Source organism: Xenopus laevis, chromosome 6L, assembly GCF_017654675.1.
Source record: "Xenopus laevis strain J_2021 chromosome 6L, Xenopus_laevis_v10.1, whole genome shotgun sequence".
Classification (NCBI taxonomy): Eukaryota; Metazoa; Chordata; class Amphibia; order Anura; family Pipidae; genus Xenopus; species Xenopus laevis.
Window position 1 is genome coordinate 102651933 of NC_054381.1, and position 13755 is coordinate 102665687.

At 40.6% G+C, this 13755-nt stretch overlaps 1 long non-coding RNA gene across 1 annotated transcript; it reads right to left on the reverse strand.

The window, feature by feature from the left end:
• Positions 1 to 4731: 4731 nt before the first annotated feature.
• LOC108719163 lies at positions 4732 to 10255 on the reverse strand. Its single transcript, XR_005961952.1, has 3 exons — positions 10219 to 10255; positions 8255 to 8337; positions 4732 to 4903 (listed from the first exon to the last, which is right to left on the reverse strand). It is a non-coding gene; the product is annotated as an uncharacterized LOC108719163 (long non-coding RNA).
• Positions 10256 to 13755: the final 3500 nt, after the last annotated feature.

The following is a 13755-nucleotide window of genomic DNA, read 5'->3' on the forward strand; positions in this document are numbered from 1 at the left end:
TCAATAGGTGAAAGTGAAAGTTCATCCTTTGATTAATACACCTTTCAAAATACCATAGAAATGAATGGAGAGTGGCGGAATTTCTAGAAGATTGTGGCGATCTCTAACTTCACTCTTTGATAAATATACCCCTGTGTCGTACTAATATAGTCAGACCTAACTTGTCACTCCCCCAAGGCGGGTACGTGAGTAGCCACAGCGTTTATATAAATTTAGTGTGATGTCATGAGATAAAACCTATGAAGAGACAATTTGCTCTTTGGTAGGCGTCACGGCGCTAGACTGTAACTGTGCTGCGGAACTTTTAAAAAGCAATCCGGGACTGCGGTCTGAAAATCTGAAGAAAGCAGCATTGTTGGGTGGTATGTAGTCCATATATAGGTGGCGGTGCAGCGCGTTGATACAGCTAAAGGGCTTGCTATCGATCCGCCTCAAGTTCTGTAACATAAGTTTTTTTTATTTAATTTACAAACAAGTGTGCATTTTTTAGGCAAACTCCATTCTGTTTGTGCAGTGAAAGGTGGATGCCATTCATGTTATTTACATACGGGTGCAATATTACATTGAAAAACGTTATTATATAGGTTTTTAATGGGAACCCCTCAATAATTACATTAGAGACATTTAAAAATGCACCCTGCAGAGTGTATTTTACAGCATTCCATCAAATTTGCCTTTAGATACATATGTTAACATCACTGTATCAGCCAATTAACCTTAGTTCTAAGAATATTCAAGACAGCAACTAAGGGGCAGATTTATCAAGGGTCGAAGTGAATTTGAGGGAAGTAAAAAACTTCGAAATTCAAAGTAATTTTTTGGATACTTCAACCATCAAATAGGATAGTATGACTTTGACTAGAAGTAAAATAGTTTGAATATTCGACCATTCGATAATCAAAGTACTGTCTCTTTAAAATAACTTTGATTTCAATACTTAAACCTGCCGAAGTGCTATGTTAGCCTAGAGTGTCTAGAGCAGTTTTCTAAGTTTTTGGAAGTTGAAGAAAATTGGTTCGTTCGATCGATTGCTGAAATCCTTTTAATTTGTTTGATTTTACTTTGACCACAAATGGCCAAATTCAATGAAAAAAAACTTCGACTTCGATATGCAAAGTCGAAGTAATTCAATTCGATGGTCGAATTTCAAAGTATTTTCAACTTCGAAATTCGACCCTTGATAAATCTGCCCCCAAGTGTTCATCTCCAAATCTAACTCTAATTGGCTTTTAAGCTGCATCCCCATGAATATCAAAAGGAACAAATAGCCATTTTTTCCAAGTTATTTGGATTTTAGTGTAGGCCCTCCTAAGAGGGGCTTGCAGTTTTTGAACCACTACTCAAAGCTGTAGGCTTGTGCATACACACACAGTTATGACTTAAACAATGTACAGCAAAATGTATGCACGTGTAATTCTCTAATGTTTTTGACCCACCTTGCTGCTATGTAACCTGGCCGAGCGTCCAAACGACTGATCTCCATGGGACGAAAAATGTCGGCACTCTCCACACACGGTCCAAAAATCGTACGAATCGAGGATTCCTACAATCTGATCCTTGTGTCTATGGCCAGCTTAACTGTGGCAAACTAGCGAGCAATTGGGCAGCAGAGTTTAAGCCACAGAAGTAGATGGGGAGGGAGGACTACCGTACAGTAGACTCCACAGTCTAATAGTCTGCTGTATGGTAGTTAACACCACCACCTAAAATTCATTACAAGATAAGCTGTCTACAGATAGAAGTGACAGCTAAAAGTTTTAAGATGCACTTCACTTCCGGGCTCATACACATTTTAATGTATATTTTCTTTTTATACTAGGAACAAGCACATCATGATTATTTTATTTTAATAGTAAATCCCTTGTACAGTAGTATATTTCATCAGTGGCGTAACTACCGAGGAAGCAGACCCCGCAGTTGCGGGGGGCCCGGGGGTACAGGGGGCCCGGCAGGGCCTGCTTCCTCAGTAGTGCCGCCGTGCCGGATTACCCACAAGGCGCCCTAGGCTACGGTCCACCTGGTCCAATGGGGCCCGGAGAGTAAATTATGTATTAGGCAGCTTTCTCTTCGTAGAGAATCTGCTGCTGAGTGTTGCTGCTTCACGGCAGTGACTGCACGCCCCCTCCCCCGCAGCTTGGCTGGACTGTGCAGTGAATAAAGTTGTTGGAGTTTTCACGGCCACGTGACTCGTCTCAGGGAGCGAGAGATAACCGCCTGCAGCTCTGCACCATAATATATCAGGTCAGCATGTGAGGTCCTGAGAAGTTCTGCTCAGTAGGCAAATAGGGGGTGGGAGGTTAAGGCTGTAGACAGGGGAAGGGAGCTGGAGAGAGGGGTCGCTGACACTTTTTATTGCTGCCCAGGTACCAGCCACAATCTGGACTGTTGGGGGGGGTTGGCGAGTTCTAGTTCAGCAAGTGCTTTGGTTTTTCTAAACATATTAACTTAAAATCTGCCACATGTTTTTGATCTATGTTCCATACTGATCACAATTAGAAACATCACAAGCTTTCCACTACATCAGGATAGACCAGAAGTGCCCATTATTAATCCCACACATTCCTGATTAAATAATCCCTGATTAAATATTTTTATATCTGTATCAGCATGCACAAACCATCAAACTAACTTTTGTTTCTCACCTACATAGTAGGTGAGAAAAATAAAAACCATCTCCATAAAAAGTTAAACGGGTTGTTCACCTTTGAGTTAACTGTTAATATGAGGTAGAGAGAGATATTCTGAGACAATTTGCAATTGGTTTTCATTTTTTGTTATTTAAGGTTTTTGAGTTACTTATCTTTTTATTCAGCAGCTCTCCAGTTTGCAATTTCAGCAATCTGATTGCTAGGATCCAAATTCCCCTAGCAACCATGCACTGATTTAAATAAGAGACTGGAATATGAATAGGAGAGTACCTTACTAGAAAGCTAAAAAACAAAAATTTGGCAATAACAATAAATGTATAGCCTTACAGAGCATTTGCTTTTTAGATGGGGTCAGTGACACCCATTTGAAAGCTGGAAAGAGTCAGAAGAAAAAGGCAAATAATTATAAAACTATAAAAAAAAAATAATATATATATAATAATATAATGTGTGGGACTGTGTTGAGAAGGTTACATTAATACAAGTAAAAAACAGCAGGCACATGATAAAAAGGAAATAATATAGATGGGGTAGAAAAGGAGACACAAAATGAAAGGCTTGATTTTTTTAATCAGAAAAATAGAGGTCACAAGTCAGTGATTTGGAAAAGTGGGTGTGTGATGATATGGCAAAAACATGAGTTCTGGGGTATTTATACATGAAATAGCCTTTGTGTTATCCTGCATATATTCTGGGGGTATTGATACATTAAATAATCCCTGTGCCATCCTGCTATAAATTCTGGGGGTATTTATACATGAAATAATCCCTAGGTCATCCTGCTATGAGTTCTGGGGGTATGTATACATAGAATTGCTACCGTGACATCTTTATATGAATTCTGGGGGGTATTTTATATGAAATGGTCACTGCATTCATTCTACTAAGTGTTTTATGGGCATTATAAATGAAATTGCATCAGTGGCTTTTTTTTCAGAACAATAAGATTTATAGGAAGAGGTTTAATAGGAAGAGCTAAAATAATATATATATATATTTCAAAGTGGGCACGATCTTACTTCTGCAGTAACAGCCCTTAAGTTTGCTCATAGCCTTTACAGAGAGATATGTGAAATTGACACTTTACCATCCTTCTGTAGTTCTGGGGTATTTATATATGAAATTGACACTGTACCTGTCTTCTATGACCTCTGGGGATATTATACATGAAATTATCCCACTATTTTGTGCAGAGGGGGCCCTGAAATTTTTTTTGCAGGGGGGCCCTGGCATCCGAAGTTACGCCACTGTATTTCATAAACCTGAGTTGCTGCATTGCTACCTACAACCCGTGTTCATTTTATTTCAGTCTTTGGATTTGTGCAGTTTGTTTCTGTAAGAAAAAAATGTGCACCCTATAATTTATTATGCAGTTTAGCAGTACATGCTATTAATGGGAATTGTTTAAAATTGTGACTATTTAAACTATTATTGTCACTGTGGCTTACTTGAAAGCAGTCACATTTTGGAAAACTTCACTTGGCCTTTAAAGCCTCTTCTGTGTGACTCTAACCTACGTATTTACCACTAAAAAAAAATATCAGTAGTAATAAAGCTGGTGATAAAGAAAGGGCAGTATACATCTGAAATAAAAGTTTTTGCTGTCATTTCAACTTTTTGTTTGAAAAACTTCACCCCAAACTTACACCACTGGCAAATAAGGGTCATAAAGCAGCTCAAAAGGGTTGGTGGAGAAAAGAAATTAAGAACATTAATGTAGGCATTTTATGGATGTGGAAGCCATGCCCAAAAGAGGGTTGGTTGGATCAATGTAGGGAAAAGGTCCATCCTCATTAGCCAACCAGAAGTTAAAGAGTAGGAGGGGGGAGTGTTTGTTTCTTATTATTTTGTCTGCCCACAGGGGGCCTCTTCCCGAATACTACAACACACCGTTTTCTTGTGTTACCCACGGTGCTACCCATTGTTTCCAGAAAGGTTACTGTAGGAATGTGTGATGTCAGTAGGAACAACTTACCACCATTTGAAATAATGTAAAATTCCCAGAATTAAATTGGCAGAAACAACAACTCCAACGTTTTTATTTTTTGGCAGAGCATGGAGGAAAAAAAAAATTCCAAAGCAATTTAAAACTGATGAAAATACCCCCCCATGTATTGCTTAACACATTCATTTTTGGATAATTAAACTTACATTATAATATAGTTTACAAGATACGCTCTTAATTTAACATATATAATATTGAATATAATATATAACATGTACAGCAGATTCTTCACCACAGTTTCATTTCAGTGCTGAAAAAAAAAGAATTGACATTTGTTACAATTCAGAAAATAAAACCAAAATGTAATATTTAACTAAAAACCTTCTTGTCCATGTAGGAGTTCACTGGATATTACTTAACATGAACTTAACATAACATTAACTATGATATAGACAGAAATAAATGTAAAGTTATCAACTGATCAGAACAAAAAAAATCCTGTCTCTGTTTGGGACGCCGGGATAAATGTTTTGACAAAATATGCCGCCCCCCCCTTTTTTTTTCACAAATTTATTTTCTGCTTTCTGACACTTGTAGGCCTATTTATTAAAGGTCGGATTTTGGTGGTGTTATAAATTTTTTAAACCACGATTAAACTCTATTTAACTCTATTTAATTTATTAAAAGAAGTTTTTTGTGGTTTTTACATGTAATAAATCTTTTAAATCTTTTAGAGAAAAAATAAAACACACATTTTTAGAGAAAAAATATGATTCATTGAAAAGAAAGGAAATCTGCATTTTAGTAAATTTGCCCCCATATCAAGGTTGCCCCCTCTCACCCCTGCTCTTTGCATTTGCAATAGAACCGCTGGCAATACAGATTAGGGACTCCCCGACCATACTAGGGCTGCAAATAGGTAGGCTTGAGGAAAAGGTCTCCCTGTACGCAGACGACATGTTACTATATCTGGCCAATCCTAGAGGGGCCTTTGATGCTGCCTTAGACCTAATTGAAAAATTTGGAAGGTTCTCAGGTTTAAAGGTTAACCGAGATAAGTCTGTGATTTTCCCCATAGATCCACTCCCTGTTGAACTTGCTGCGAACATTGGCCATCTCAGGGTGGTACAATCCTTCAAATACTTAGGGATCACCATAACGAAAGATTGCAAAGGTTTTGAGGAGGCTAATTTGTCCCCAATAACCAAGGCATTGGCCAACAAAATAGACGTATGGACGCAATTACCACTTACCCTCCCTGGAAGGATAAACTTATTTAAAATGGTATTCCTCCCCAAATTCTTATATGCCCTTCACAACTCCCCCATCAAACCCAGATCCCAGTGGTTCAAATATGTGGATCGGCTTATCAGGAGACTTGTATGGGCCGGAGATCGCCCCCGTTTAAATTTTAGAACTCTACAAGCCCCCATCGCTAAAGGGGGACTAGCCCTTCCCAACTTAAAGCTGTATTTCCTTGCAGGCCAGCTGACCTACTCGCATTGGTGGTTGGTTCCCTGCCGGGACAACACAGCTACAACACTGGAAGCCAACATAGTGGGCTCATTAGAGGTCCTAGCAAACCTCCTTTATAGGGGACCTTCTATAAGACATAACACCACGACCCCCATGCGAACAGTGCTCGATGCATACCAGAAAGCACTTAAACTGGCACACGGGTCTCGACCAACATGGTCCAAGTGGGCGCCACTCTGGGGTAATAGCTATCTTCCTCAATTTCTCACTATCCCTGATGTCTCTCAATGGGCCGCTAGTGGTATCAAACAATTGCAAGATATAGTAGTGGAGGGGGACTTAAAATCGTTCCAAGCTTTGAAGGATGAATTTAACCTGCCCCAAAGTATGTTTTTCCGGTACCTCCAACTTTCCCACGCCTTTCGTTCCCAATTCCCTGAGAGACCGATAGAAGTATCAGGCACTACTCTTGAAAAATATCTGCGTAAAGAGGGTCTAAACAAACCTTTGTCCCGCTCATATGCACTGTTTTGGTTGACCTCCCCTGATCCACTAGTCAATGTTCTAGGTAAATGGAAAAGGGATATCCCTGAATTAACTGATGACATGTGGGAGGACAGTTTAAGACAGATCCCTGAGATAACTATACCTGCTAGGGACCGGTACATTCAAATGAAATTCCTGAATAGGGTCTATCTGACTGCCTATAGGCTGGGCAAAATGTTCCCTAATGCATCCGATGTCTGCTTTAGGTGTGGGGGGGATGTTGGTTCATATATGCACATATTCTGGCATTGTCCAATTATTCAGAAATTCTGGAAAGACATGCTTTATTCCTCGGAAGCCTTAGACCTGCCTCGTATTTTGTCCCCACTGTTCTGCCTACTGGGAATATTTGAAGACCTGGATCTGGACCACTGCACCAAAATCTGCTATCTCCAACTTCTCTACTTCGCAAAGAAAGCCATACTTCTGAATTGGAAATCTACTGCCCCTCCATCCCTGCCATTCTGGCTGAACCTAGTCAATGGTTCACTGTCAAAACCAAAAACTGACATACCTTTCCCGCGGCTGTCCGCAAAAATTTAACAATATCTGGGGCTCTTGGCTGACCTATAGAGATAACCTGCTGAGAAATGTGAATTGTTAAACTGTGCTGTTCCTGATTGCTAGATGTGTTAGAATGCCCTGCTCCCTTTACCTTTGCTCTTCTTTCTTTTCTTTCTCTGTCTCTCTCTTAACCTATTTTCTTTTGAAAACCTGAAAATAAAAACTTTTAAAAAAAAAATTTGCCCCATATCTCTCCCTCTCTTTCTCATAACTGTAATTGTTACACAGAACTAAAATGTGCAGTTGCGCAGGTAAGATTTTGTGGAACAGGTAAGTCCTTTTGTAGTTCTGTCCTCAAAATTAAATGAATGGTGAACTTCTCTTTTAAAGTGATACTGACACTAAAAAAGTACATTTTAAAATAAATATGAATGTGCATTAAAAGTTACCTATAGGTCATGTTGATCATTTTTTGCTAAGAGGTTTGTTTTTTTAAGTTATTGTTAGTTGAAGTTTCTATACCTGACTGTTTTGCCAACCTGACTGTCCCATCTAAGCCTGTCAGTTAGAGATTCTGATGCCAACGGACTCCTGCTGCACAAATATGGCAGCCCCTCATACAGGAAAATGGGGCATCAGACAGGTAAATGTAAAAGCATTGGGCAAATACTTAGGGGCACATTTACAAAGCTCGAGTGAAGGATTCGAATTAAAAAAACTTTGAATTTCGAAGTGTTTTTTTGGCTACTTCGACCATCGAATGGGCTACTTGGACCTTCGACTACTACTTCGACTTCAAATCGAACGATTTTTTTATTCAACAGCTTTCCAGATTACTATTTAAGCAAACCAGTTGCTAAGAGCCAACCATGCACTGATTTGAATAAGAGACATGAATAAGAGAGGACCAGAAAAGAAATATTTGTAATAAAAAGTACCCATAACAATAATTTTGCAGTATTACAGAGCATTTGTTTTTTTAGCTGGGGTCAGCGATCCCCATTTGAAAACTATAAAAAAAAAAATAATGAAGACCAACTGAAGAATTGCTTAGACCTGACCATTCTATGACATACTAAAAGTTAACTGAAAGGTGAACCACCCCTTTAAGAATGCCAATGTATTGTATTTATACTTATGCAAAAAGATATGTCTCTGTGTTAATTGGTCCGACAGAACTTGGAATTTCTCTTGAAGTTTCTTCAGCAGGTTATCTGCCTAGAATGGAAAGACATTTTAAATGAATATTTAATTATTCTGTAAATATAATTTATTCCCTTGTGTGTTGGCTTAATTTTCATGAACTATGAAAATAACATAGATGGGAAACAAACCTCTGCTAGTGTAAATGACACTTTGACCTCAACCCAACTTGAAATTTCTGTTGGTCAATAATCTGTTGTCACACTCTCCCAACAAAGAATAGTGCAATATATATTGTTTAACAGTATAAGGCTAACATGGAAATATTTTGCCTACCCACAACTAAGCAGATCTGCTCAGTGCCCCTGCTCCATTGATTTGAATCTGATCAGCCTCTGTGCGCTCACACACAGGCTGAAATCAGCCCAAATATGCAGGCTGAAAACAACTGGTGGCAACAGCCTGTGTGTCTATAGCCTTAAAGGGGAAGGAAACCTCCTCGGCGCTAACCCCCCACCCCCCCTCCCGTGTATTGCCCCCCCCTCAAAGGAGGAAGAAGATCGCGTGGAAGAAGATGTCGCCTGTGAACTCCCTGGACTGGACCTGCGCAGAAGGGTAAGTAACAAGTTATGGGCATTTGCCCAGCGGGAGGGGTAGGCCAGGGGGGAGGAAGGAGGGGGGGCAATACACGGGAGGGGGGGAGGGGGGTTAGCGCCGATGAGGTTTCCTTCCCCTTTAAGGGTAAGGCCACACTGGGCATTTTGGGGAGATTTGGTCACCTGGCGACTAATCGCCTCGTCTTTGCGGCTACCATTCTCCCCAAACAGCTTCCCTCACTCTGCACCAGCTAAAATGAAAAAATGCCGGCGCTAATCACACGCAGCTTTTCTGAAGTCACCCGAAGTTTCCTCGTGAGGCAAATTCGGGCGACTTCTGAAAACAAACCGCGTGTGTGATTAGCGCCGGCGTTTTTTCATTTTGGCCCGGCGCAGAGTCAAGGAAGGCATTTGGGGAGATTGGTTCAATCCTAACGTTAAAAAACCCCTACCCACCCTACATAGACCCCCTCCCTCCAGCCTAAGTGTTACCCCGGGCAAATGCCCCATACGTTCTACTTACCCCTCAGTGCAGATTCAGGCATTGGAGTTCACAGAGCCATCTTCAGCTGCTTCTGTAATCTAAGGAATGAGACCATCGCGCTCCAACTGTGCATTCGGTCTCATTCTGAAGATTTCCGAAGATAAGAAGATGGTGCCTGTGATCTGCACCGAGGGGCATTTGCCCAGGGTAACACTTAGGCTGGGGGGAGAGGAGGGAGGGGGGGTATTTTTGCCACACCCATCTTTTGGCATCACTCATAAAGGGGAATGGGGATGTGACAGGACATACTACTGAGAGGTATGAACCCAAGCTTCAGTATGAGCAGTTGGATCACATGGTGTGCATGACTGGTCTGAAAGTCATAAGAACAGATTAAAGGGTTTTGATCCAACGTGTCAGAAGTAAGGATCACAGTATAACCAGTTGGATGGTTATCAGATAGACTTGAGCTCTTAATGTTATTGCTTCAGTGAATAGAAGTCAGTATAAACCTCTGATGTTCTGTATGCCTACATGTATTGTTTGCATGAGATGCCATTCAACATGTGTTTAACTATTCTACAAAATTAACTGCCTTTTCCCTTAAAATTGGAGTTGGTGAGCATTTGCCCTGACACTAGCACGCCCCAATTATATACATTTGAACATACACATTTTAATTGGTAAGCTCTTATGAGCAGATAAGATAACTTTCTGCTAGGTTTCCAAAAACAAATAAAAATGTGTGATATAGAAGTCGTATTAGGTGTTGCTGTCTCTTTAAAAGCACTTTTGTCATATATTATTATAATTATAAAGTCATAGCTTATTATTACAATTAGATTATAGGTCCGCAACCATAATATTCACACGAACCTCCATGCTACGTGCTATTAAAGTAATATCTGTTTATGCATGTTTCCATTCTGCGTGACAGACAGTGCAAGTGCAACAGAATTCCAAGGGAGGATCCACTGTGTGGAAAGGATAAAGCAACGCAGAACAGCAGTAATAAACTTACAAAGTCGGAGAGATCCTGGGGAGTCTTGGGATCACTGTCTGTCATAGCTGTGAGTGCTACAGGAGCTGTGCCACCAACCACACAGGTAAGTCTTCTGCCCGCCCACCACTTTCCTCTCTTATCAGCTGTGCTGGGCTGGGACACCGAGTCTGTATACCAGGGATCCCCAACCTTTTGAACCCATGAGCAACATTTAGAAGTAAAAGGAGTTGGGGAGCAACACTAGCATGAAAATTTTTCTTGGGGTTACAAATAAGGGCTGTGATTGGCCATTTGGTAGCCCCTATGTGGATTGTCAACCTATATTAAGGCTCTGTTTGGCAGTGCACCTGGTTTTTATACAACCAAAACTTGTAAACCAAAAAACTTATTAAAAAATATGCACCTGCTTTGAGGCCACTGAGAGCAACATCCAAGGGGCTGTAGAGCAACATGTTGCTCACGAGCTACTGGTTGGGGATCACTGCTGTATACAAACCGAACAATCACCTGCCTAACTGACTTGGTAACCTCAGCAACCAATCAGAGGATAGCTTGGGCCAACCCAAATCTGACTGTCTGCAGACAGCCCTCCCCCACTCTTAGCAACAATGGAAGTTTCTTATGATGGAATGTGACAATGACTAGTAGCTCTGTACAGCGTGTTGTACTTTCAACGGGATTTAGAAAGAAACCTGTGTCCTTTAAAGGGGCTGTTCACCAGCCCAGGGGACTTTTCTCCTGAATTCAGTGTCGCTGTGTGATCATTGGTCCCGGGAATCTCTTGTGCCACCCTAGCTCTGTGGTCTGTGGTCAGATCCAGTCCAAAATGTACAACTTTTTTCCTCCTGCATCGTTCTTGTATTGTACATTAAATTAATCAGGTGCCAGAATATACAATAAGCAAACAAAACAATAGAAAGGGGACACAAGCCTCTCTCTCTCTCTCTCTCTCTCTCTCTCTCTCTCTCTCTCTATATATATATATTCTGCTCTGAATTGGGTTTCAGCATGGAAGGTCCCATTGGGCACAGGGGTGTGAATAGCCCCCCGCCCAAATATACAGAATAGGGACAAATATTCTTATCATATAATAGATCAGTCCATTCTACCAATATGCACACTGGCACTCTGCACATACCCACTCATGCCCTGCACTGGCACATTGTGTGTACCACAAAATGTAGACTCATTGAGCCCTATGCATGCTGCAGGACCTTCAACCCCATCAGTGCTGTTGCCTAAAGTGCTTACAAAGTCATGCAACAACATTTGTACGGGAAAGGGAAAACCCAGGGGTGCCAAGAATCAGTATAATACTTCTTGGGAGCTTACTATAATGTAACTGCGCCCAGCTTAAATCAGTGCAAGGGACACCTGGCCCCAGTGAAAACATGGTGGTGTTGTACCAAATCTCAGAAGCAGTGTCATGTTTCCCATGTTCATGAATATCAGTGGGCATGGATGAGAATGATTTGTTATTCAACCTTATGTGAAATATGGCAGCCTGCCCAACGTCATTCTACTTTATCCTAACATGTGGGAAAGCAGCGTCATGCAGAGGGTGATGGGACTAATATCAAAGTGTGGGCCAAAGAGAACTGACAAGCTGATACAGACACAGCCTGCATTTAAATACAATAACCTCTCTTTAAAGGGTAAGTAAAAACCTGAAATCATCATAGACTATATGGTGTCATGTTTGGGACAGGGCTGTTTCACATATCCAACATCATTGTCATTAGTAAAGTTACATCCCACATTTAGAAGAAAAATCCTTCCTGGGAACTCTGGTGGGGTGGGATCCTCTTCAGAGGGAGGCAGATTTGCACCCCTGGGGAGCAGGGTACTAGGGTGATATATACATTATGATATAAATGGGTATCAATATATGTAGATTCAATTATACCCTTCTTCATTTAGCCCAGGGATCCTAGAGCTTTTCCTAAGGCTGAAGACAGATTGGGTGTGTTGTCAACCAAGTAAAAATCACCTCTTCTTAGGGCAACAAAGGGCCCAAAATAATTTTCCATCTGTGTTAATTGAAATCATTGCATGTAGGAAACCTGCATAAAAATACCCTCTGTCACCTTTTTTCACTACTACTCTGGTTCGGCGTGCAGCATTTTAGCTGTGTGTAGATGCCAAAATAATACTAATGGCAATGTCATGTCTATGAGCCGGTCGCATCTAGGGAAAACGTCTTCTAATGTCAGTGACATGTTTATGGGTCAATCTTTCCTAGTCCCAAATTGTATTGATCACAGCAACATGTTTGGTCACTGACCCATAGTCCCAAAGGCTACTAATATATGTGATATGTTTATGGGATAGTCCCTGCTAGGCCCAAAATTTTGTAAGGGTAATTACATGTTAATAAACCAGAACCGGCTTTACCCAATCTGAAGATGTACATGGCTTATTCCCTTCTTATATTTCTTCATCTTTTTCACCCATTTCTCACACCCCTTGATTCCACCTTGTCTTTTAATGATCCATTTCCCTTGCACTACAGCTCTCCTTCCCCTTAATATTCCTATACCTAACAATACTAGGGTACAATAAAAATGCAAGAACACAATTATATAATGTATTTATATACTGCAGATTTATTCATATTAATTTTAAATGGAAAGAACTCACGTCCATTAAGTTAAAATTGAAGTGTAAATAGGACCTATTTGGTAGTTGATCCAGAGAAAGGCAAAAACCCCCATCTGAAGCCAGAGCCAATTTGCCTCAGAGGGGGAAAAATTCCTTCCTGACTCCCAAAGGGCAATCGGACAAGTCCCTGGATCAACTTCTACTAAGATTTCATGTCTGTATCCCTGTGTTTTTCCCTACCTAAAAATGCATGTAACCCATTTAAAACTAATTAATGTATGGGCATAATTTTTACTTTGCTGTAGAAGTGGATGTTTGAAGGCAAGAGATGTGAAATTAGGAGCAATGGTATTTTAAAGATAACTTTTTAAAAATTCTGAACTAAGGGAGCAATAAAAATGTAGATGAGAATTTATATTCAAGGAGAAGGTTTCTTGGGGCTATGTGAAGGCAACAGCTACTGGTGGATCAGATGAATTTTTGAAGCTTTTAACAAATATGCAAAAGGGGGCCCAGCAGTTGACAGTAATCACTACTGCTGGTGTTGCCTTGAAAATAAGAAGGTGATGGTGGAAGTGTGTTGATATGATGACTGAGCCTGCTGGTATAGGTTCAGTAGAATAAGGGGAAGAGGCTGATAGTGGAGCTAAAGGTGAATGAAAAGAAGAGGCCATGGGTGGAGGTATGGTAATTAAAAAAAACTAATGTCTAATATCCCTGAAAAATACTACTGCTAATGCTAAATGCTACTGCTACTGCTAAGTCTGTGAAATTCTAAGGTGGATATCGCTATTGGAGCTATGGTTGTA